The sequence below is a fragment of the Pseudopodoces humilis genome, chromosome 6 (genome assembly GCF_049639895.1).
Source record: "Pseudopodoces humilis isolate 2021_Gansu_Grassland_sample_001 chromosome 6, ASM4963989v1, whole genome shotgun sequence".
NCBI classification, from domain to species: Eukaryota; Metazoa; Chordata; class Aves; order Passeriformes; family Paridae; genus Pseudopodoces; species Pseudopodoces humilis.
Genome location: NC_142205.1, coordinates 6031696 through 6056870, shown reverse-complemented (window position 1 = coordinate 6056870; position 25175 = coordinate 6031696). Strand labels below are relative to the sequence as shown.

At 45.5% G+C, this 25175-nt stretch overlaps 1 long non-coding RNA gene across 1 annotated transcript; it reads right to left on the bottom strand.

Annotated features, from left to right (window-relative positions):
• Positions 1–7414: 7414 nt before the first annotated feature.
• On the bottom strand, positions 7415–18241 carry LOC148184094 (uncharacterized). The gene is made up of 4 exons (XR_015772706.1): positions 18098–18241; positions 16669–17978; positions 16092–16161; positions 7415–9653 (listed from the first exon to the last, which is right to left on the bottom strand). It is a non-coding gene; the product is annotated as an uncharacterized LOC148184094 (long non-coding RNA).
• Positions 18242–25175: the final 6934 nt, after the last annotated feature.

Here is a 25175-nt window from a genome sequence, read left to right as displayed (position 1 = left end):
TTTATTAGCTCAATTGGAATTACTTTCTTCCATACCAGCAATCCATTTGTCAGCCACAGCCAAACACTGAACTCTTTACCAGATGTCCCCCAGGGGCTGAATAAAGGAAAGAAAACAAACAAAGCCATCCTAAACTGTAGGCACACAGGTCTGTGCTCTCAGGGACATGATGGGCTCATCTTTCAGACAAGCCTGAAGCCAGGAAGGGTCTGGTGGAGCCTCCTGGAGGAGCCCGAATCCTGGGAACCATCACTTACCTGCCGACCTGAAGGGCTGAGCAAGTACGGCCAGAAGAGAGGAGAACAGGAAAGGAGGAATTGTTGACCCAGAGCTTTGATAGAGCCCCTGCAATCATCTGACCTTTACTGCAGAGAAAAAGGAGATTTTGGTGTGATTTTTTTGTAAGCTATGGCTACTTGATTACATTATGAAAAGGAAATATGCCTATCAGAAATGTCACCTATAGCTCAGGGACTGGTTCAGATGAAGTCTCATCAAATTTTTCCAACTTTTAGTATGCTTCTGGGTTCTTGGGGTACCAATGTGCCAGCATCACCCCAAGGAAAAGACTGAAAAATTTGAAATCAATAGAAAAGCAGCCTTGGGAAGTAGATGAAATGCTGGGTTAAGGCTTTATGATACTCAAAACTTTTCAAGATTTCTTATCGCATTTCTGGGGCTTTTCCATGGCAATCCACACTCAAAAGTTTTAATCACATCATCAGGTTCTTACTGGAATACAGCTGTTTTCCAGTTTATGTTCAGCAGATAAATCCCCTCCAGTAAGGAAAATCCAGAGGTCTGAGACAAATGTGCTCAGAAAATGGCCAAGAGATGAATAAAGCCAAATCAATATAAATGACACATGGCCATATCCCAGGCTTGGCTGTACCACAGTAATTTCCAGTTGATCAGCGTTGCTCTCCCTGGCTTCAGGCCTGCAAAGCTAAAGGTGGTCCCTTCATCTGCACACAAACATCTGAAGCAAGAAGAAGATGGACTAAGTGGGAGGATGAGACAAAAAGAAAAGGCTTCACCAAGGTGAAAGCCAGGACCAGTGACAATCTGGAGAGCAATTTCTGTCCCAATTTCCACAGCCTGGTTTCTACAAAAACACGGTTTTGGCACATGCACTATACTCCATCCCTTGCCAGCCCAACCAGGAATTTAGCAGGATGATGACAACAATCCCCTCTGAGAAGAGGGTTATGCCAACACATACCTCACTGGCTGGACCACAATCAGGATCCAGATAAAATTGCAAAGGCGACATGATCAGGTACCAAATCAGGTCTCTGAGGAGGTCTCAGCCCATGGAGGAGAAGGGCCAGGCCATGGCCTGAGTCCAGGTCATGCTGTCAATGCAACCCACACCAAACCCACCAACTCCAATGGCAGAGGGGATGGTTTGGCTCAGCAGGGAGGGAAACATGGTGTAAAAATAGCAGGGAAGTCCCATCTGACCATGGGGTGCACTGTGCCCACAGAGAGAGGGAGATCAGCAGAATGTACAGGGAAAGGAAGAATCCACCAGAAGTTCTCCCTGAGGAATGCTCTCCTGAAGGAAAGGCTGAAGGGTTGTTAAGGGAGTGATGAGGTTTTCGCTGTTTTGACCTGGAGTCAGGGAGAGGTCAGACCCCAGAAATGTGAAGGTCTAGCCTGTGATTTGGGTTTGAAGTACAGAGCATGACAACTTCAGTCCTGGTTTCTCTCTTCTTAATGAGCCCCCTTGAAATACTGAAAGGCCTCAATGAGGTTTCCCTTGAGCCTTCTCTTTTCCAGGCTGGACATCCCCAGCTCTCAGCCTGTCTCCACAGGGAGCATCTTCATGGCCTCCTCTGGATTTCCTCCAACAGGTCCACATCCTTCTTATTTTGGGGACCCCTGTATTCCAGGTGGAGTCTCACAAGGAAAAGATGTGGAGAATCACCTCCTTCGAGCTGCTGGTCACACTTCTTTTGCAGAAGCCCAGGATGCATTTGCCTTTCTGGGCAGCATTTCAACAACCAACAGGGAAGCACACAACAGGGGGATAACAAACAACCACAATTATTTTTTACCAAGCAAGCAAGAGTGGGGCTGGGAGCCTCACAGCCCCTATGCTGGGCAGGGGGGGTTTATTTAATCTATCCCACTCTGCTGACCCCCTGTCATTTCCTCCTCCAACAGCTGCAGCTGTGGGGGACAGCAGAGCACAGAGACACACAGCTGTCCCTTCCGATCGCCACACACCCCTGTCAAGGCTTGCTGGATCTGGTTCTGGGACCAGCTCTCCTCAATCCCCATTCCTCGTGAGCTGTTCAGGACAATTTGTGAATTTTCTTAATTTTTTTCTTGCCTCAACCACATTGGTTTGGAGAAAAAGAGATGCAGCCACTCCTGGTGAACTTTTCCTGTTTCACTACTTTCAGCTGCAGGGCGATAGGAGAAATACACAGCATTTCCATAGTATTTTTTGCATTTTAAATATTCTAAATGTATTTCTCTTTGGCCAGCACACCAGGTCTGTGAGATGGATTCCAGCACAAGCTGCTCTTGATCTATACCCCCAGTGTGTGAACAGGAATGATAGCTTTTGCATAATTCAGCTGTCATGAAGTTCTTAGAGAAGTTTGTTAAATCTCTACTGTAAAGCTTACAGTCCTGCCTGAGGGGAAGGGTTTGCCTCAGTTTTCTGTGTTTTGGAGGAAAGGGGGTTGTTTCTGCCAGTCAGCTGAAGGGGATTTTGTAACAGGAGAACTCTCACGGTGGTGAATATCACTTCTAACAGGGAGGGCTTTTTCCATGGCAAGATCTGCACAGTTGGAATCTGAATGGAATAAACCTACAGGCTGACCAAACACAAATGAGCTTTTTGAAAGATCTGCGTCAGATTTGTAAATGCTGGTCCACAAAGACCTGGCTGTAGTCATGAGGACAAAGGCTTTAAAAGAAGACTCATCCTCAAACTGGGTTGGATTCCCCAGTAAAAAAGGGGACCAGAACAAGGGCACTAGCTGCACTTCTCCTTTAATTTTTTTCCTGTTTAGTTGACCCTACCCATAGATTAGTTTCCTGGCCTGGTTTGATATAAATGACAACTTTATAAAGTTGAACTGGTCTTCTTCTAACATGGAATTTTTTTATTTTTTATTTTTGGATACAAAAAGTTCAGTGTTGGACATAATCACTTTTTGGCATGCTATCTAAATATGCATTTTCTTAGATTGATTGGCTCTGTGTAAAGACCTAAAAGGAGTAAGGTTCTACTATTCACTATTGTCAAAACTATACCCCAGACTCCTAACCAAATTTGCTGCTGCAAAGGTGGGAAAAAATAATGACCCGTCTATAATTACCTTGCCTGAAGCCACTGCTCTGACACCACAAAACTGAGGTTTTCTGTGCAGTGTAGGAACTCAACTGATGCACTTTTTCCTAATGCATAGTCACTTTCTCAATGGGACAGCATTTTCCCCCAAGGGGCATCCCAAACTGCTCAGGTTACAGGGGGTTAGGTCTCAATGTTGCTAGAGAAAGAGCACAACTGTCTCAATGTACACAGGCTAAGGGTGCAGGGATGCTGAACTGGAGAACCACAAACTGCCCAAAACACAGCCACACCAATGGTCCTCACAGCAAATTTAAATCATCTCGAGTTCAGACAACTGAACTTGGGAAAAAAAATCTGTATCATCCCTGTTCAGCTACTTTGCACTTGCTGTAACAATTAACAAACCTGTTGATGCAGTCAGTTCTATCCTGAAAAATTCAAGGCTGATGCTTTGAGATCTGGGCAGGAGGTTTGACTAGCTGATCTAGTTGGGGCACTGGAACTTGATGAGGTCCCTTCCAACCCAAACCACTCTATCAGTCTCTCTCCAGAGATCCCCTCTCCCAGCCCCTGTTTCTTGTGTGCAGGTCTGTTCTTTCTTTTGCCACCAGTATGACTTCAGCATTTCACTCACAAATAAAAAAAAAAATCTGCCTAGAAGGGATCATTTGACTCAGCGAAAAAAAACCAAACCTACTTTCATTCTACTGTTTACATGTTTTTGCATATTAAAAGAAATAAAACTACTCATTGTCATTATGGCACAGACTTCTGATTTATACACTATTTTTTGGTCAAACGTGTATGTAGTCTTAAGATCTCACACAGACAACACACTATCAATGCAAACAGCCTGGAGCATTTCAAGGACAAGCAAGCATTGAGAAACAAGATTTTTTTCAGGGATTAGTGAAGGCTTCTATTTGCATTTTCATAGAGAAACAAAGTCTAATTTTATCTTTGTACATAAGAAAATACTTGGGGGTCAAGAGATCAGTGTCTGGATCTATTACGAGTTTCTTTTTTTTAAAGACCATAGGAATAAAGATGTGCCCAACTTACCACGCTGCTCTATTCTTTCCCTGTTCTCCAAGAGACATAAAGTGTTTCTAAATTAGATTATTAATTATCAAGCCATCAGATCAGTCTCACAGCAGCTGCATAAAACCAGCTTTACAAGTTACATCCATAGCACTGTCACTTCCAGGAAGAGTCCAGGAAAGCAGATTTTGCACATGACCCTGCTGAACAGCAACAGTCAACTGCTTTTCCTCAACTCTTCAACTCCTCTTTTTAAGCAAAAGCTGTTCCTTTTATTTCTGATCAGCCTCGTAAGTGTTATCCCCATTTCACACTCAAACCATTCTGTGATTTGATGAAGACAGCATTTAAAATCAAGGGAGCAACAGAGCAATGTGCTCATGAACAACAGCTTATCTGGGCCCTGGGCCCATGGATCTGTCCAAAAGAAAAATTGGAATGGGAAAAAAAGCTGTTTTGGAAGGCTTTAATGGCAGCATGTCTCTGAAAAAGTTCCCATTCACTAAAGCCACTCTGTCCATGGCTTGTGGGAGCAGTGGAGGACACTTAGGTAGGCATCAGCACTGCTGGACATCCTCCCCAGACTGTTACAAAACTTCCCAAAATAATCTTTGCATTGTTATTAAAGCAAAGTATTTCAAAATACTGCTACCCCATACCATGGAAGGATATGGGGTAAGTGTCGTTTCGATTTTAATCTCAACCTAGGTATTACTGCAGCTTTTCATTGGGGAAAAATATTTAGCAATTGATCAAAACCACTTCTTATCTTCCTTGCCAACAGGAGGTAATGGGCAGGGAGGATAAAAGGACCCTTGTTGCTCTCTTACAGCCCTCACACTGCTGGCTTGGATACTTGCAGGGGAGCTGAAAATGTCTTTACAACCCCTGGCACTGCTCTGCAGTTTGGCTATCAGGACCAGGAGGAGAAAAGGAATGTGGGTGAATGACCATGAAACTTATCATGCAATCAGAACTTGGTGTTCCTACCCATTTCCAAAGGGGGAGAGGGGAGCCAGCCAGGAAACAGAGCGAGACCTAAAGAACACACAAACCAAATTTGATTAACTGAAGAGGAGGAAAAAACAGCAAGTTAGTCTCACTTTGAGTGTTTTATGTTAATGCACAAAAACACATTTGTATTTAGGTTTCCAGGCCTAAAGTAGCTGTGGGAAGGAAGAGGGGGCTCTTTTCATTAAAATATTTATTGAAGCTTTATTTTATAGAAGCCCTAATGCTCTTCAAAACACAGCTCTGACAGTGTGGTCTCCAGGTGGAGATGGAATCACGTCTTATTGGCATGATGGGGATGGAGGGACAGAAGGCACTGAATGTCCACAGAACACTGCAAGAACACTGTTGCAGAGGAAAGGGTCTGTAATGCACATGGAAGACTTTTTTGGACACCATAGACCAAAGCAAGATGAACCCATCGTGGAGTGAGGAGTCATAAAATCAGCCCTGCTTGTATCCAGAACTGAGATGCCCTTGGTCACCTCTTGAGTGAGGACTGGGAGGGACACTGAGCAAGTTCACGGATAATACAAATCTGGGAGGAGCTGTTGAGTCCCTCAAAGACAGGGAGGCCCTGCAGAGAGACCTCCACAAATGAGAGGGCTGGACAATCACAAACCATGTGAGGTTCAACCAGGGAAAGCGCCGGATTCTGCTCCTGGGATGGGGCAACCCTGGACGTACGGACAGGCTGGGGAATGAGGGGCTGGAGAGCAGGGCCATGGAAAGGGACCCGGGGGCCCTGCTCAGTGGCAAGTTGAACTGAGCCAGCAGTGCCCTGGCAGCCAGGAGGGACATCCCTGTCCTGGGGACATCAGGCACAGCATCACAGCCGGGCAAGGCAGGGATTGTCCCGCTCTGCTCTGGGCTGGGGTGGCCTCACCTCCAGTGCTGGGGGCAGCTTTGGGTGCCACAATAAAAGAAAAACATTAAACAATTAGAGAGTGTCCAAAGGAGAGCAACAAAGATGGTGAAGGGCCTTGAGGAGAAGCCGTGTGAGGAGAGGCTGAGGGCACTTGGTCTGTTCAGCCTGGAGGGGACTGAGGGGAGACCTCAGTGCAGTTACAAATTCCTCGAGAGGGGAAGAGGAGGGACAGACACTGATCTCTTCTCTCTGGTGGCAGTGACAGGAGGCAGGGAATGGCCTGAAGCTGTGCCAGGAAGGTTTAGGTTGGATATCAGGAAAAGGTTCTGTCCCCAGAGGGTGGCTGGGCACTGAACAGGCTCCCCAGGGCAGGGGTCACAGCCCCAGCCTGACAGAGCTCAGGGAGTGTTTGGACAATGCTCTCGGGCACAGGGTGTGACTCTGGGGGATGGTGCTGTGCAGGGACAGGAGCTGGACTGGATCATCCTTTTGGGTCCCTCCCAACTCAGCTTGTTCTGTGATTCTGTAAATGAGCATTTATGGAGTGATCCATACAATTTAGACTAGCAAGGTGGTAAGGCCACAGCCTACACTTATTCTTTTGGTTGTCAAGGGGGCAGAACCCAAAAGCACCAGCCCCATGAGTGCTTCCTACACTTGTGAATGTACAAACACCCCTCATGCCATGAAGTCAGGCATCCCCACACAACTGAAAACAGCCTTTTTTCCTCTGTGAAGGAGCACATGCTCTCCCTGAGCAACCCACAGTCTTGCTGAAAATTCGAATCACCATTCCCATGCTTGCTGCACAAAGTCTCCCATCCCAAACTGTATCCCAGGCAAAATGCACATTGGGCCCGACCCATGCCCTCTCCATCCTATACCCAGTCCACTGTCCCAGCAGCAGGCCTGACCCTTGGGTGAGAAAGCAAGGGTCCTCCTTGCACCACACTTTTCAAAGAGCACATTAACCCTGATTGTCTTGGCTAACTCTCTGGAATTTCCTTCCTTGCCCCGGAGACAGAGCATTCTGTGGAAATGAAAATTAATACTTACAGGCGACTAGAGTTTGGGTGTGTTTTCAATTATATATTGAAAAAAAAAAAAAAAAAGAGAGAGTGGAAATTCAGTGGCTGTTACAAATAAGCCCATTTTAATTGTAAATTTATTTAGCAGGAGGTGGAATTAATCACCTAAAAGAGAACAGGGGGAGAGCCCCAGCGCTGCACACAAAGCAAGGAAAGTGCAAATCACACAGTTGGCATGGGATCCCATTTCATTTTTGTTAAGTGCAGGGGTTTTAAGTCCCTGAATATCTCACTGTTCTTTCCCTCCTGTTCTCCAGAGGGAGAACAAATGCAAATGGTGTCGTGTTAGAAGGGGCTAAAAGGGCACCCTGTAATAATCCAGTGCACGAAACCCCATGGATTCATCAAGGAGGGAAGGTGTAACAGCCTTCAGGAAGCCTGCAATAGCCTCTGTGTACACATAACACCTCCAAAGGAATTTTCTGCAGCTATTCAAGAACAGACCCAGGTCTATTCACCCCAGTTTCACCCCATAGCTTGCACATGCCTAGGCAGCACTCAGAGAAGCACAAGAGGACTGTACACACCGAAATAACCCCAGTCAGATGGAAAATAGGCTCTGTTCTTTCTCCCCTTGTGCTGGTGTTGGGTTTGACAGTCTTTCCACAGCATGTACCCCACAGCACAGCGCAGCAAGAGCACAAACAAGCCCCCAGCTGCAACCAGTCACTTTATAACTCTTCCCAACACCACACCTACACCTTTTCCACACCAAGCAAGGATGGGAGAGGCCAGGCAAGAACCTGGCACCACAATTCCCCAGCAAGCTCATAGGTTGCCTCCGATGCAGCCAAGTCCCAGCAGATGTGGCCACAGCACAGCAGGCTGCAGGCAGGATGAAGATCCATTGGTGGAGGCTGAGGTGGGGGTCAGCTCCAACATGTTTTCCATACATATTTTCCTTGAAGGCTGAAGGAAGGTGGATTAATTCAGCTTGGGCAATCTCACTGTCATTTCAGATTCCTGCTCCACTGACATTCAAGATTTAGCTGTACAAATAGAGGAAATATATTCCATGTTTCCAGCCAGTGCTTGTCACACCAGTGAGCAATGAAACCTTCTGCTGTCAATGAATTTGTTCAGCTCCTCCTTGGAGCTGCTGATCCTGTCTCCACAGCTGCCTGTGGCTGCACCTCCCTTGACATGCTGGCACTGCTCTCCCTAATGCACCCTTAATGTACCACTGGCCTTCTTGTCACCCAGGGCACTGATGGCTCATGGAGAGCTGGCTGTCCACCAGGACACTCAGGTCCTTCTCTGCAGAGCTCATGTCCAGCAGGTCAGTCCCCAGCCTGTACTGGGCTGGGGTTATTCCTCCCCAGGTGCAGGACCCTCCATTTGCCTCTGTTGAACTGCAAACAGTACAGCTTATTCATTACCAAGAAGCTTTTTAAAATTTGAATTGTGCTCTACAACCAGCACCCTCCTCCTTTCCAGGTGTTGCTTATATTGCCATTTCTTGTAATGACTCAATCCTGAGAGCCAAGTTGGGATCATCAGGCCACTTAGTCACCTCCAGTGAGTAATCTGCATATGACACTTCACTCTCCTGCTTTTTTTAATTATTATTATTGCAAACTGGTTCTGTGCAATGCACGAAGAAGAGTGTGTTGCCCAAGTTTCCATAGGAACCCAATTTTGAAACTGCTACGTGCAAGAACAAAATATCAGCTGTGACCATGAGAAAAACCATGGGTCTCATCCAAGTGACCACAATTTCCACGTAATGAGGAATCAGTCAGTTTGACTCCCGAAAAACATACATCTCTCTCAGTTACAGGGTTTATCCTACAGGGTGAAAAATAAATCTCTTTTCAGTGTACAAGTAGGACTGAGAGTCATTAATCCATCAGTTTGGCCAAAACATCAAGCAAAAAACATTTTGTTTGTGTGTATTGAAGCGGTAATTTTGTACAGCTTTACTTAGATATGAGCAAGATATCAATCCCCCAAAATGGCATGGAAAGCCTCACACAAAAGCACTCATTTAGTTTTTGAAACTGCAAAACTGATTTTCCAAGCTACTTTCTAGGAAACACTCTGTGAACCATGAAGCATTTCTCAAGAAGAGCTGAGCAGAGGGTTTGTGACATGGAAGAAAAAGCTCCTACTGCCGCAGATTTGCTGCAAAGTCTGTTAGCTCACAGCCCTTCCAGAACTAGCTCCTCTGGCACCCTCCACAGCAGTGAAATGTCATATTCCCCACTGCACAACAGACAGGCCTTAGAAACTCAAAGGGCACCCCAGCAAAACAAGGTCACCAACACACGATCCTTGGTAGCACCTTCACTGTTGGGTGTGAATGCCTCACCACAGGAGAGGAGTCAGGAGCCTGCAAGGGAGATGGGTGGAAAAGAAAGAAAAAAAATAAGGGGAAAGCAACAATTAGAGTTACATTGTGCAGCTACCAGAAAGGACAGAAGGTGAATTATACCACAGAATTATTGGCTGTAGCACTGCAGAATGATAACAGGTCCCTGCACCATGAAGGCGCAGCTGCATTTGAAGATTAAACTTTGTGCTCTCCGTAGGATGCCAGCAGCCTGATACTTTCAGTACAAACTCACTTTCTGATGGAATAAAACAAGCTTTCAAGCATCCATCTAGAGGAAGTTGTCTTGATGGACAGTATGCCCTGTGAAGTGGTGAAATCACAGCCCCTGAAAGTGTTCAGAAAACGTGGAGATGTGGTGCTTAGGGACATGGTTTCATGGTGGACCTTGCAGCGGTAGGTTAATTAAGTAATTGACTCAATGATCTTAGAGGCCTTTTCCAGCCTTAATGACTCCATGATTCTGTATGCACATGCATGGTATGTACAGGTTATAGAGCTGATTGATTGATAACTCTCAAATTGATAGACACATTCAGATTGATGGACATGATCTGTAAAATTCAAATTTTCAAATTATTTGGCTTAAACATGAGATCTGGGGAGAAACAGAAAAACATTAAAAAAGCCCATGATTTCTGAGGGATGGACAAGCAATTTCTGAAAGTGGGGTCTGGCCACATTTCCAAAAGATTCATGGTGGACTTCCTGTCTCCATTTAAAATTGTTATTACTATACCAAATGTTTGCCAGTGAAGGTAGTGGCCAATCCTGCAGACTGTTTGCAAGCAGAAGATAACCAGTTCCTAAAAATTATAAGGAATTACAGAGTTTAGGAGCATTTGCAGACTCTTCCTCCCAGTGCCTGAATTTGCTATAGGCTATTTATTTCAGGGTAACCTCGGTTCTTCTGTGCAGTTACTATCCCTGTGCTGGCTGACACACCCAGGAGCCTGCCAGGCACTAGAGATGATCATGACATTTTCCTTCCCACACTCCCTTTATCCCTTCACCCTCTCTATGCAGCACCAGTTCAAGGCCAGCATGGATGCAAATTCAGTTTCAAAGCACTGGCAGTGATGCAACAGTGATTGCATCTGCCCAGTCAAACCAGGTAAAAATTATTCCCATGTAATTTCTTCAGAGCAGCAGCCTGGAATCATGGAATCACAAATGGTTTGGGTTGGAAGGGACCTGCTTCCAAACCTCCCACCTTCCACTATCCCAGGTTGCTCCAAGCTCCATCCAACCTGGCCTTGGACACTGCCAAGGATGGGGCATCAACAATTTCTCTGGGAAACCTGTGCCAGGGCCTCACCACCCTCACAGGGAAGAATTTCTTCTATAAAACACCAGACTCCACTTCACCAGGTAGGAAAAGGCTTTAAACAAAGGTATTTATTTAGAGAATACCAGTGGCACTAATTTACATGCTGTTCAGTAGGGATATGTGGGTGCATTTGTTACCAAAGCCCAGTAATCAGTTAAAGATGTGCATCACTCAGAGCCCACTGGGGCTTTGCACAATGTTCTGAGCACTGCAAGCCAAATGTGATGCTGGTAACACCTTCCTCCGTTGTGCAATTGTTGTTCCTCCATTGTGCAAAAATACCAACTTTTTCCAATTTTTAAGAAAAGAAGTAGGAAAAAAGAAGGGTAAAAGGGATTATATAGATCACCTGCCATATCTGGGGGAAATGCACAGTAAAAGAAGCATAATAAATCCTTAGATCCAAAAGGGACTTTTCAGCTGTAAGGAATTTTTTGGTGCTGTTTAAGCCCTAAGAACTATACCCAGACACATAAATATGATTACGTTGAGAAGTGCTGCAGGTGGGTATTACTAAAACAACGATCACAAGGAACAGAAATTTAAGAGGAGGGTGAAAGGACTGGTACAAAAGCATCCCAAAGACAAAAACAACCCATGACCCCACCACTTGCAACACAGATATCAATACGTGGGAACCAAATCCCTTTGGCACATCAGCATTGTGCAGCCGGAAACTTGTGAAACTCGTTCCACTGGTCCACAAACGCAGCGGAGGAGATGCAGCCAGAGCACGGAACACAGAGAAACGACACCAGGGAAAAGTGGGGTTATGGACAGAGCACCAGCAAATTAAGCCAGGAAGAAATTAAATTGAGAGGAAGCAGGAATGGGCAGTTATAGATGACATCGCAGCTCCTGCTGTGAGCTCTCTGCCCCAAGAGGGCTCTCAGCCTTCAGAAATTGTCTTTCTGCAAGTATCCCTGCTCCACTTTAAGAGTCCACACCCTGTGCAGAACCAGAGAAAGGGCTCAGAGTCCAGCAGGATGCTCCATTAAAGAATAACGTAATCCAAATTAACTTGGGATGCACCAAGTCCTGACAAACCCCTAATGACAAAGGAAGGGAAGATTTCTCAATTTATATGTTGCAAAAACATTCCCAGTAATTGCCACTGCTCCTTCATCAACAGCCCCTTTTCCCTTGCATCTTCCCATGCAGCAGATTGTGCTCTCCTCCCTCCACAGACCGGCATCATCACACTGTCCTACAATCACACAGTGCCAATGGCAAAAATGGAGCATTCAAACCCAAGTAGCAACAGATGTCTCATTTACAAATTACCACAATTTCACAAGACAGCAGGAAAAAATGACCAGTTTGGAGACTCTCATTGAAGTATTTCATTCCCCTCTCAGTTGATTCACAAGCTGAAATCTTACAGTGTGTTTTTGGTGAAGGAGGGGTGACAAAAGAGACTCTTTTCACCATATCCACCATTTTAAGGATGCAAGACCATCCTCTATGCTTTATGACAAGGTCCACTGGGCTTTGTAGGCAGCTTTTTTAATTTGCATGGCTAATAAAATGGAAGAAAAAAAATACCACCTTCTCAGTCCTGCAACATACAGATTTATGTTATGGCATCTGGATCCTTGGGGTAACCGAGCACATTATGCCACCACTTGGCCAAATCTGGAGTTTTTCCCTGCTCAGCAGAACTGTTTTACAGCAATGCTTGTTCTTTAAAGCCCCTCATGCTGTCTGTGCTGTCCCTCTGATCACAAGGCTTTTGTGTGACTGTCATAGTGTCACAAACATCATATGAGGAGGGGTGGCTCCCTCAAAAAAAACAAGACTTCCCAGAGCTGCAACTCTCCAAAAGCAGTGCTGACAATACTCTGACCATCCCAGTTCTGCCAGCCAGCTGGTTATGCCCTGGAAAGCATCTCATCTTCCAATTTAAGTGTCTTTTCATCGCCCCAGTGGCAAATGACCTCCAGCTCTATAAACAGCACCGGCCTCACTGCAGAAACCCTGTGTCACCCAGCCCATCACAGCACACGCAAAGACCTTTTCTTAAGAGGACCAGAGAAGTGCTCAAAGGGCACATGTGGACAGTCAGCAGTAGATAAGGATAGTGTTTGCTCAGACATACACAAATTCATTGTTGACTAAGCACAAAAAAGTATGGATCATGCTTACCTGGGCAAGTCTATAAATAATCTCAGTGGATGGAGCACACTGCTGACAATATGCCTGTGGAGCTGAGAGCTGCTGTATCTATCAGACAATGCTAAAGTCCTCAGATTCTAAGGGGTTGAGTCCTCAGAGACATCAGCAACTGCACTGCTCCTGTAGCATTTCAATAGTTCAGTAGCAGTGAGGCAGCTGCCTCTTCATGTACCTGTGTCCTCTTCCAGGTGAACCATACCAACACCAAATCTGGCACGTCTGCAACTTGACAGAATGCTTATGCAAGGGAGAGGTTTCTCAAGTGCCTCTAGCTTTTTGCACAGAGCCACACAAGGACATGCCCTGTGGCTGTGCCTGGGAGCTGAGGACATGCAGCAGCCCATACACAGCCACTGGGCCACTACAGGCGTCAGAGGGACTAAATTCATAGAAAAACACCTTCCAGAGTCTTCCTGGACAAGTTTTCCAGGTAAGAGCAAAAGCTGTCTGAGATATGGACAGACATTAGCCCTGCATGAGAGAACCCCAGGAACCCAAACAAGACCTCAGCATCCCTTCCTGTCCCTGCAGGCAGAGCCCAGATATGTTATCCACTTCACCCAGGGAAAGCTGAACATCAGATCAGGAACACAAACTTGTGTTCAGACCTTGCTCTGTCCTCAGGCACATTAAAGATGGTGCATCTTCCACAGCTATCAGAGAGTTACACTGTTCATATGGAAAACATCTCCATAATCCAACAATCCCAAGTGCACACCATGAGTATGGGCTCACCAGAAGATTCCAGATTATTCCTTTCCCTCATTAGGGGCAAAAAAACAGATCCTGTTTGATCTGCAGTGGGAAGAGGAACAAGGCATGAATGCCCTCATTCAGCTGCAATTAACCGGGGCTCCTCCTTAGCTTCAGTACAGGAGGGAAATTATTTGAAAGGCTCAGCAGACGGGGATAACTGGGTGGGTTTGGGATGGAAGGAGCAAATCTTCCCGCTATGACAGCTTAATAGTACCACCTGGTGGAGAAAGCCAAATTTGCTCTGCCTCTCCAGAGTGGGGCTGCAGAGGGATGCCAGCAAACACAGTGAAGGAAGATAAAGATGTAACAAGACTATTCAGGCTTATTTTCCTACAGACACTGAATTTTCCACCCCTTTTCATGAGGCGCTCAGTGAGGGTGAAAAACACACAGAGACCAAGCAGTTTAGTTCAGGTGTCCCACTACAAACCCACTCCAATATGTCCAGCAAAGAGGGCCTTGCTGTGGGGCACCCAGCAGCCTCCTCTTGAGCAGTTTATTTTATTTTATCACAAAATAAAATATGCAGGAGCCTCCAAGGACTTGTCAGGAGGCAACCAGGCAGCTAACGTCAACCTAAACAGTACAAACAGGTGTCTCTCTGTGATAGACATCTCCAAGTAGAGAAATTTCACAGCTGGATGTTTAAAAAAAAAAATAAGGCCTCTGAAATTTCTATTAACAAAGGAATTATTTGGAGAAGGCCTGGATGAAAAAGGAAATATGAAAAGCTGCAGAACTAGAGGCCTAAATAAATTCCTATGACTGCACATATCTAAGTTTTGAAGTGTTTAATTAGAGATCTTTCCAGAATCTGCAGACAAAACGTTCATTTTTGACAACGAGAGGGTTTCATTACTCTTAAGTAGCCTCATTATGCAGTTCCATCCCAGTGTTGAATCAATTAAGCATGGCAGCAATAAAGCAAAGTGGAACTAAAACTAATGTTCTAGTGGGAGCTAAATCACCAGGATTATTCAGAGTGAAATGTTGCTTAAGGAGACCCAGGCGAGGTTTATTTACACTGGCGATTGTCCCTGTGCTGTGCCACGCAACCTGGAGAGCCTGACCTAGTGCTGCACCCCTCCAAGCAGCAGCAAATTAAATCCCTAAATCATGGGAGGTGTTTGCACTCTCATAGCTAATTTAGGGCTCTGAATAACCTTGTTTTTTATATATATATTACACAGATAACTCGAATAAATAATGTTTTAATTTTGTGTATCTAAAATAAAATTCTATCTAAATTAGAGCTCTAAGGGAAAGACTCATTTAAAGCCAGCAATAGCTTAACAGAGAAAAGATAAATAATTTCCACTTTTTTATAAAGCTGTGCAGTGCAAAATCATGAGCAAGAGTTTTGGCTACTGCAAATCAAACACTGTTGACTTCTATTCAACTACAACAACTTGCAGACTCTTCCGCAATTTGCCATAGCCACTAATTAGTTTACTGAAGACTCCCTGCCAGTTGTGAACTCCTGAGATGATAGAAGTTAGTGTTGGAGTTTTTTACCATGCAATTAATTTTTCCATTTGCTGTTTTCTCCCCTCCTTGCTCTTGGCTCAGCTCACACTGCTCTGTCTCTGGATCAAGCTGAGCTTAGCTCAAGCATGGTGCTGCAGCTATGTTGTGCTTAGCCCAGGGATTTCTCCCCAGATGTTAATGCTGTTTATTAAGAGAAGTGATTGTGAACAGAATTGCTCTGAATTTCAGCCAAAATAGGCTTTCAATTGCTCAGGCCCTTCAGATCAGCAGGAAAACCAAAGTTTGGGTTTGAAAGTTTCAAAGTTTGAAACAGAAAACTGCTTCCATTTGGAAATGCTGGTGGGAGGCAAGTTTGGGGCATGAGTCACCTGCTCTCTGTCTCGACAAAGGGCAAATCAGATTTTACCTCTGAGTCTTTGGCCCAGGGTATCCTGTCACTGACAGGGGAAAATCAGTATGAAGCAGCCCAGCCAGCTCCTCAAGCTGCTGCTCTGATATCCTGCTGAAATCAAAATACTCTGGGGACCCACCACTGCTGGCCTGAGAGAAGTCACTTTTGCATGGAGACATTTATTTTGTGAAAGCTTCAATTCAAAAGCTTAGCGCTCCCACTCGAAAGACAATTTCATGAAAATATTTCCTTAGATTAAGTAATTTTAATAGCATCCCTCTAGATACCATTTACATACCATTTGCCTGGAAACAGACCAGCTTCCAGTAGGAAAGCAGGCAGTCCTGACCCAGCATCTCCCAACCATCCTGTGAAGACAGAAATGAAATTAATCCCTGGTTGACTTCCCAAAAGTTGCACAATTAGATAGAAAGTCACACCAACTCCTGAGCCAGAAACTATCAAACTGGGGAGCAGAAAACTACACCACTACTTCACCTTTACAGGCCAGCAGGAGCTTGGCCATTGAGCAAGGAGGGACTCATGGTGTCGGGATGGGGTGAAGGGTTAATGTGGAGGATGGAGGCTCTGGCTCTGCAGATCCTGCCAGGGTGGGCTGTGAGGAGCCAAGGAATTGGGTAAGAAAACAGCCTGGCTTTTCTCACAGACTCAGGGCAGTGATACAACCCTGCAGAGTGTTTCCATTGTAAGGAATTGGGATTTTCTGATGGAAAAAAAAAATTCTCAGCCTGGAAGCAGTTCTGTAGTGAGCACTGCCAGCACCCACTGCACTCAGGGTGTTTCAGGACCCTCTTGATTTCTCAGGTATCCAAAATGGAATTTCAGAGCCCAGTCCTGGGCTACTCTGTTCTCACCCATCTTGGCTGCTCTTCAAGCTTTCCTTAAGATGGGTCAGCAGCAAATCTTGTGGCCAGCAAATCTGTTCTTTGTGCTGGGGTTGCTCCGCAAGAGGCATCCAGGGTCTTGCTTCTTTCCTGGATATGGGTAGATATAAGGTTTAAGATCCTGTCTCAGGAGGGTTTTTTTTCTTCCATGTCCTTTCTGTTGTTGTTCAGGCTCCAGGAAAGTAAGTATTGTCATTTCCCAACCCCTCTCATGCTTCACGGAGACATTCACAGCCTGAGGCATCTGCAAAGATGTTGGAAAGGCAGAAGCTGCCCACTCTTGCCCATGCAAGCAATACTGGAAAAATTTTGTATTTGGCTCTGCCAGCAGTGTTGCTTCTGGACTTTCAGGGGTGTAAAGCATCCTGGTGATGGCTTCTCCTAGAAGACATCCTACATGGAGGCATGGAAACTGCCAGGGCTGAGGGCCCAGCATGAGCAGCAAACTGGGCAGTGAGCAGAGGAGCTGGTCCAGCTGGCAGATCTTTCCTTGTGCTTCTCCCACTCAGCTCCACACATCTCCAAAAGACTTTGAGAAAGTTCAGGCCTGTCCACAAGCCCCTTTGAGCTTCCCCAGCAGAGAGCCCCGCAGCTCAGGCTAAAGCTCACCCCAAATTCCTGTCTTCTGGGGAAGACTGTCAAGAAAACAGTCACTCTCTATATGAGGCACTCTGGGCCCTTCTTGGACCAGCAGGGAAGCCCCAGTTCCTTTCTCTTTCTCACAGGCATCTCTGCAACATCTTCCACGGCCTGCCCAGCCCCATCCCTCTCTCTCCAGCCAGATTTTCCTCCCTGCCTTGGGCTCCAGGGAAGATTTTCACAGAAACATTTAGTTTGGAAAAGACCTTTAAGATCATTGAGTCCATCTGTTAACCTCACACTGCCAAGTGCTAAACCATGTCCCTAAAGTGCCATGTCTACTTATTTTCCAGAGACAGTGACACCATCACTTCTCTGGGCAGCCTTTTCCTAGGCTTGACCACCCTTTCAGTGAAGAAATATTTCCTAATATCCAATCTAAACCTTCCCTGAGGCAGCTTGAGGACACTTCCTCTTCTCCTGTCACTTGTTACCCTGGAAGAAAAATGTTTTCCAGCTACCAGAACACAACCATAGGGTAATTAATACTCAGGAATGAGCTTTGTTGAAGACTCAGCCCTGTCCATTTCTGGCAGATCTGCTGGGCTCAGGGCATGTTGCAGTATTCAGGTCAAAGCAACCAAAACCTGGTAAAAGAGGTGATTTGGAGGCTTCCTGGAGTCCTAAGGAGCACCTGTATGCTTTGACAGGAAAAAACATGAGACAAGTTATTTCACACAAGAAGGATTTTGACCTTCACTGCTGAGTTCCATAATGGGACTCATCAGGGTTTAAATTTACAAAACTCTAAAGGACTTACTGGTATCCAGCAACTGGCACCATTTTCACTCCAGGTAGCTAAGAAGGGTCTTCTCTCAGTCACACATGCTGCAGACAACCCTAAAACATCTTCCCTGCCTCACCACAAGGCCAAGTTTTACCTCAGCTCAAAAGCTCTCCATTATCTGACCTGTTCCCCCCACACTCACCCTCATTACTCCCACAGATCAGACTTCTCAGGCCCTCAGCTTACAAACCAAGAGGCCCCACTCAGCCTCCCTTGGCTCTAAATAACCTGGGTTTGGGCATGATGCCCTGGCCCCACCTCCTCCCACACTGACAAACACCTGGCTCAGGTGAAGCTGAGGTGCAAGAGCCTTCCTACAGGGTTGTATCAGCCTGTGAGGACATCCAGCAGTAACACCCAAATGAAGGCTTGCTTCTAGAAATCATGGTCCTAACAAATGTTATGCACTTCCCCTCAGTGTCCTCCATGAAGCCAGTCACAAGAGTAGGTGCCCAGGACCCAGAAGGAGGAAGATGCACACTTGAGTTTGGGCCATAGCATGTCTTAGGGACCTGTCCTTGACAGCCAGGGCCACCAGCAGGAGTAAAGGCAGATCTGGACAGAGTGCTGCACACAAGCAGAACTTCTCCCTGTGCAGTGCAGTCCTGGAATAGCTAAATATCCAGTGAAAAAAGCTCTGAGCCCCAAGCAAGCACTGACTTGCACACAAAGGAGAGACAGATCTTCAAACAGCATGAGATTGGATCTGAAATGTCCAAATTCCACTTCCAGAGCTTCATACAAGACTCTCAGCCATATATGCCCTCTCCCTTCTTACAGAGAAATCTGGGAATATTAATGCCAGAAAAAAACATGAATCCACAAAATCCAGTTTTCCCTTCCCACCAGCAGCTGTCTATCCCAATGCTCATGCCCAGAGTGGCTCCCTGGCATGGAAGCCCAGTGGCACACAGCTGCCCATGTTCATACCACTGCTCTCCAGGAGGGAGGGACACGTCCAAGCTGCCATGGGCTCAGTGCTGAGCCCCAGCCAGCTCCCAGGCAGCTGCAGTCGCTGGCCAGGGACTGACAATTTAACATCACAATTGAGTTGCAATGCCTGAGGACATTCCTTGGCTCTGCTCAACTGCTGGTGTTGCTGCAGTTCCTCTGACCACTCCCTTCCTGCCTTTCATAGCCAAGGCCTCTTTGATGTATTTCCAGAGTAGGTGAAGTTATAAAACTGCTGCAGAGAGACCCTCACATGATCCCTGCTCAGCAAGGACTTCCCATACCCACCTCTTGCATAGGCAGTCATCATTACACAAATTATATATTTTCTTTTATCTCTTCTGCAAAACGAGCACAAGGGAACTCACCTAAAAATGGCCAGATTAGTTCTGAATAACTTATAGCTACAATTACATAGGAGAGGATGGGTCTTCCCCATGCACTTATAGCCCTTGCTGCCCATTTCCACCTGCAGCTGGACATCTGCACAACCATGCACCAAGAACTGTGTCAGGTGTGCAGGAAAAATGCCTTTTCTGGAAGTGAAGGGGCTGGGTGTGGCTTGGAACAACTGCACAAAATACTGCTGACCCAGCTGATGAACAGCAGGAGATGGAGGAGCCAGCACAGGAGGCAAGGGCATAGCAGACCAATATTGCTGACTGAAAGACATCACTGCATGCAATCACAAACCCAGCTGGTGACTGCTATGGCATTTGCAACTTCACCTTCTTAAGCTGGCATGAAAATGTCTGTACAAGCTGCAGTTGTGCAGCAAAGTGCTGTGCAGGTGTGCTCTGCATGGAGAACCTCTGGATGAAAATAAAACAAAAAGGGAAAAAAAAGGAAAAGAGCATTCTAAGAGGATGCTTGTATTTGACCTGAGAGCACTGTGGGAACAAACATCAGCTGTACCACATATAGGTGTCAGTGCAAAGTTTCTTCCTAAACAAGCAGTCTTTTGCTATTTAAAAAACCTGTCTTGTTCTCAAGAACATTCCATCCCTGAATTCCACACACAAAGCTTGGATCGGATGTCTACTATTCATATATTTTTCCCTCTTGGTTTCAATATTAGCTGAGGAGCATTATCGGCAGGAGTTAGAGCCGGAAATAGGAAATGAGATGGAAATTGTTAACAAGAGGGGAAAATAGCTCAAGAAGGTTGATCCTTCTAAGAACAGCTACCTTTTGCAGCCTAAGGTTATGTGACACTCAGGCCAGAATGAATTTAGCAAAATTCATTTGTGGATTTTGATGATGCTGGTCAGCCACCCTGTTATTTGCTGTTTTGTTGTGCCTTACAAACACAGAACCAGGAAGGTGAGAGTCTAAGTGTGAAAGGAAGGGCAGGTGGCTACATGTTCTTATCTGTATAAGAATTCAGGATGGGACAGAGGGAGAGGCACCACTGCTCTCCACAGTTACATCTTTTCCTCTTTGTGCTCTGTGCATTGCATTAATAATAAATAAACAGGAAACACGGAAGAGGGAGAAAACCCAACCACAGATAAATTTGTTGCACATTAAACAGATGAAGTTGGTACCACAAGGCAGGAGGGCACTAAATAACAAATCAGTACTGCAGGCAATTCTCAGTGCTTCTGTCCAGTGATTTTCCCATTTGTGCTCTGCTGGTGTTAATGTCTAATCTTGTTCCAAACAATTTATCCTTCCTGAAGACCAGTGCTGTAGTCTTTGTACTCACAATAAAAACTTGTCTGTGCACTGGGATATAGCACCACCCCACTGGCTGCGAAACAGGTTCTTGAGGGACACTACAGCTGTTTGTTACTGGTGGTTATTTACAACTAGAGTAGAGAAAAACAATTGTTATTCCCATGTGCTGGAGAAGAGTTTTACCCTGGGGCAGGATGATTTAGGAGTAACTACAAAAGAGCATGAGCAATCGGGTTTTGTGTCCTGAACAGGTAACCCCTCCTGTTACATAATGAAATCTCCTCATGTGCTGTAACAGCAAAGTAAAATGGGCTTCCTTGAGCTATTATGAATGTGTCCTGTCTTATTTTACACTCTCACCAGCCCTAATGAACATAATTACAGCTGCAGGAGAGTAAATCCTTGCCATATGCCAATGTGATGATTTGCTCTCTGATCCTACCCTAACTTTTTGGATAGAAAGCATCAGCAGAAGCTTAAATTCCCATTCTCCAAGAGGCAGATTAAACATATTATCTATATATACACAGCCTATATTGATGCCATTTCAACATATGTTGCTGCAATTCTGATGTTTTGCTGGCACCACCATTTCAGATTCAATTAATGCCCAAAGAGAATCCCTGAGCAGTGTGGTTTGGCACTGCCAGGAGAGGTGATGATGCTCCTCACTGTGTATCTCAAGGATAAAGGCCCATCTGGCAAACTGTGCAGTACAAGAATAACATAAATGTATATATTGGGAATATAGGATGAGTACTGATTAACTAAATGTGCAACAACCACAGATTTTAACTGTGGATTTGATCAAAATGGTGAGTATAATCCTAAGAACAGAGTGTTTAGTTATCTTAAGGACAGCTGTGACAGGCTAAGATCCTGTGGCTTTGGTTTCAAGAAAAAAAAAGATAATTTTGTCTTTCTTGACTTTGGTATGAGTAGTTTTGGGATCCCTACAATTTGCTTCAATTTGCAGGCTAAGCATAAATTCAGCAAAAATAGTTTGCCTGACTGCAGAATAAAAACATCCTCAGTTATATAGGGACTACTGTGTTTTCCATCTCAAAATAAAGTGCTGCACTGCCCAGAGAAAGGCAACATTCTCACCTAAAATTAAATCCTATTCTCTCCTCAAAGTATTATTCTGAATTGTTGGCTTATCCTACCTTCTCCTTTGCTTCTGAGCTATGTACACACACAAATGGGATTTCTCCACTCTTTAATATTGAGTAAATTACATAGCAAGGCTTCACAGGGCTCCCCATAAGCGATCTCACATTAGACATCCACTCTGCAAACATACAGACTGCACTATGGATGTGACATTCATTCATAGTTTGGCTCCCACCTTAGGGCACATTTCCTCATAGTGCTGTATCTTCCACCAGAGCAACACATTTCAAACCAAGGAGACAGTTTCTGAACAAGGATGAGCCTCATCCTGCCCAGAAAGTTGCAGCTTGAAGATTTTGTCCTTCAGCAGCAACAGTCATGAGTGCAGCATCTAAGTTGGGGTATAGACCCTGACATTCACTTCCAGAGGGACTGAGTGCATTTGTAGCCATTTTTCTGCTCTGGATACCACTGTGAGATATTTTCCAAGGGACTACTTGCATTCCCAAGGTTTATAAATGGTATGTGCTGTGGGAAATGGAACAAGCACAAGCAAGGGATGGAGAGGACTTCCTCTTGCACTCACAGAAACAAAGCCAGCCCTGGGGACTCCAGCTGGCATGATGAACCATCACATGTGTTTTTGTCCAAAAGGCTTTCCAGCCTCACTGATCTCAGCCTCTTTGAGCCATTCAGTGCCCAAAGAGTATTTCAACCTCAGCTTTCCATGAATGGATAGTGTGGCACTGGTGTGAACTGGATTAACTCCCTAAAAATGTGTATTTAAAAGGAGTACTGGACTCTGAAATGAGCTGGGTTAGCACTTCAGGGGGATAAAGGAATGCTCACCTATTTTATTAACCTTCCCAATGAATTAAAACCTCAGGCCCTCCACAGGGTGGTATCACAGAGTCTGGGGTTTGCAGGCTGAAGAATTCCTGTGGGCTGCTCATGCAGCTTTTTCCTGAGTTCTTCAACAGCATCTTTATTTCTCTTCTCTCCTTCTCTACTCAAATCTCTTCTGCCACACCTGGTCTAGGCATTCCCCAGGAAGAGACAAAGTAAAACCCTCAGACCCCTCACTTTCAGTCATTCCCCTGAAAGGGGTTGTCAGAGTGCACCTAGAAGCTTTTATTAATTTAGCTTTCCCACACTATGGTTACTTCCCTGCTTCTCCTGTGTAATTAGAAACTCATTTCCTGAGGGATACATGTCTCCCAGAGGGGAAACAATAAGAAACATTTGGTAATCACTAGCCTATGCTATAAGTTTATTTTAAGGCTGTAATTGCTGGGAGCTCCAAGGGATTTGGGGGATATTTATTGTTACAGCAGAGCAACTCAAAGTGCTGGCACTAGGACAGAAAGCCTTTCATCCCTGGCTCACCAATTCAAATCCAGAACAGGTAAACAGTGGATACAAGTTGTCTTCATCCAGTGAGCCCTCAGGGGTGAAGGTGACATTGGTTTGGTTTCTCTTCATTTATTGCCTAGCAGGCAGATGCCAGACTCCTGAGTCCACTCCCTCTGGATGACCCCACCAATAGTCTCAGCAGGGCCAGCAGGAAAGGTGTTGGGAAAATTATTTATTTTCATAAATCCAGCTGTACTCCTGTAGAGGGGCTTATGGCCAAGACTAATCAACTGGAGTAAAAACACATCCAAGTTCCTCTTCTCCTCCATATCCATCCTCTGGCTTTCAACAGAATGAGCAGTGTTCTGATATTGCCATGCAAATTCACACTGTGCATCCCCCATCTGAGCACACACCATGCAGCCAAAGGAAAACAAATGCTATTACTGAGCATGAAATCTTCACTGGCCTCACCAGTTGCAGGTGGATCTGCCCTGAGCACAGGTCTCATGCTGGACCCAAAGGTGTGGTGGATCTGAGACCTGGTCCAGACTTATATACTGAAACCCCCAATAGCCAACCATCCTTTAGGGTGGCAGACCCCCATGAGCTGCTGGCTTTGTCCCTTCAAAGGTACAGGCACCACAGATCTCTCTCCTCTCCTGGGGTCCCCACACTCTCCGTTGCAGCTTTGTACATTGGGCCTTGTCTCCTGTGGTATTACTTCTGAGTTGTCCAAGATGTTTTCAGACAAACACAGCACAAGCAAACAGTGATATCTGAGACTGATATCTGAGACTCAGTGATATCTGAGGGCTGGCCCAGCTCCAGCATGGACCTCAGGCAGGGCTGCAGTCTGGGAGCCACTCTCCATCCAAATTCACCAAATTCTCATCAAATTCACCGATTCTCCACCAAATTCAGTACCACAACTCCACATGGAGGTGACACAATCACAACCAGGATCTGGCTCTGCTGTTGCAAACACCTCTATTGTAAAATTTGGCTCAAGGACAGGTGGTTATGTGGGCTCAGCCACCTGGCAGGCTGAGCACACACACCTTTTGCCTTTTGGGGAGCATACGTACAAATTGAAGGCTTCTTCTCAGACCCAGAGACAGCTCCTGGTTTGGCCAGGTCCACCTCAATTTTTTGGGAATGTCTGAGGGCAGAGCTGAGCTTTGAAGCATTTAAACCTAAAAGATCCAAGTTTTATGAACCAGAAAAACACAAGGTGCACTCGGTCTTGACACCTTGTGCACAATTTGCGTATTTCCCAAACAAGCCCTCCTTAAGCCGTCCAAGAAGTCAGCGTGAGATTTGTAAATGCTGACAATTTGACAGCTTTATTTTTGATGAGCAGAGCTAAATTACACAACTTTTCTCACTGATACTTAATTGGCTTAGACATTTGAAATTAGACCTAATTACTTTTCTCGCTCCACTAATGTCCATTGTCAGTTGATTTCTGTTTTGTGAGAAGACTTGGAGCTTTTGCTGAATTACTCAACTTCCACCTCACTGTGAAGGATCCTAGGAAGTAACAGCAGCAACCTCCTTGGCTAGTTTATGCTAAAATGCCTTTTGCACACAACCTGCTTTTCACCCAGGTCAACTGGCTGTAGCTAAGCCTCCTTGGATCACAGGTTACTTTACTTTGTGGAGAATTTTTTCTTACTGGGCTGCTGTGGACAGACTCCCACTGCTCTCAGTGCTGGAAAGTGCTTGACTGCTACCCCACACTGCTTGGCTTGGCACTGGCTTTTGCACTCGGGTGTTTGTCTTTGCCCCAGGTTATTCTGGCAGGATGTCTCCTCCCCATATAAATTATTGTGGGCAAGAACTTCACCATGTTAAGCTCAACTAGCACTGAGGTCGTGTAAAGCTTTCCAGCTGCCCTTTCCCCCTACACTTTTATGTGCATCCCTTCAGAGCACGGCCTTTTCTTGCCCTG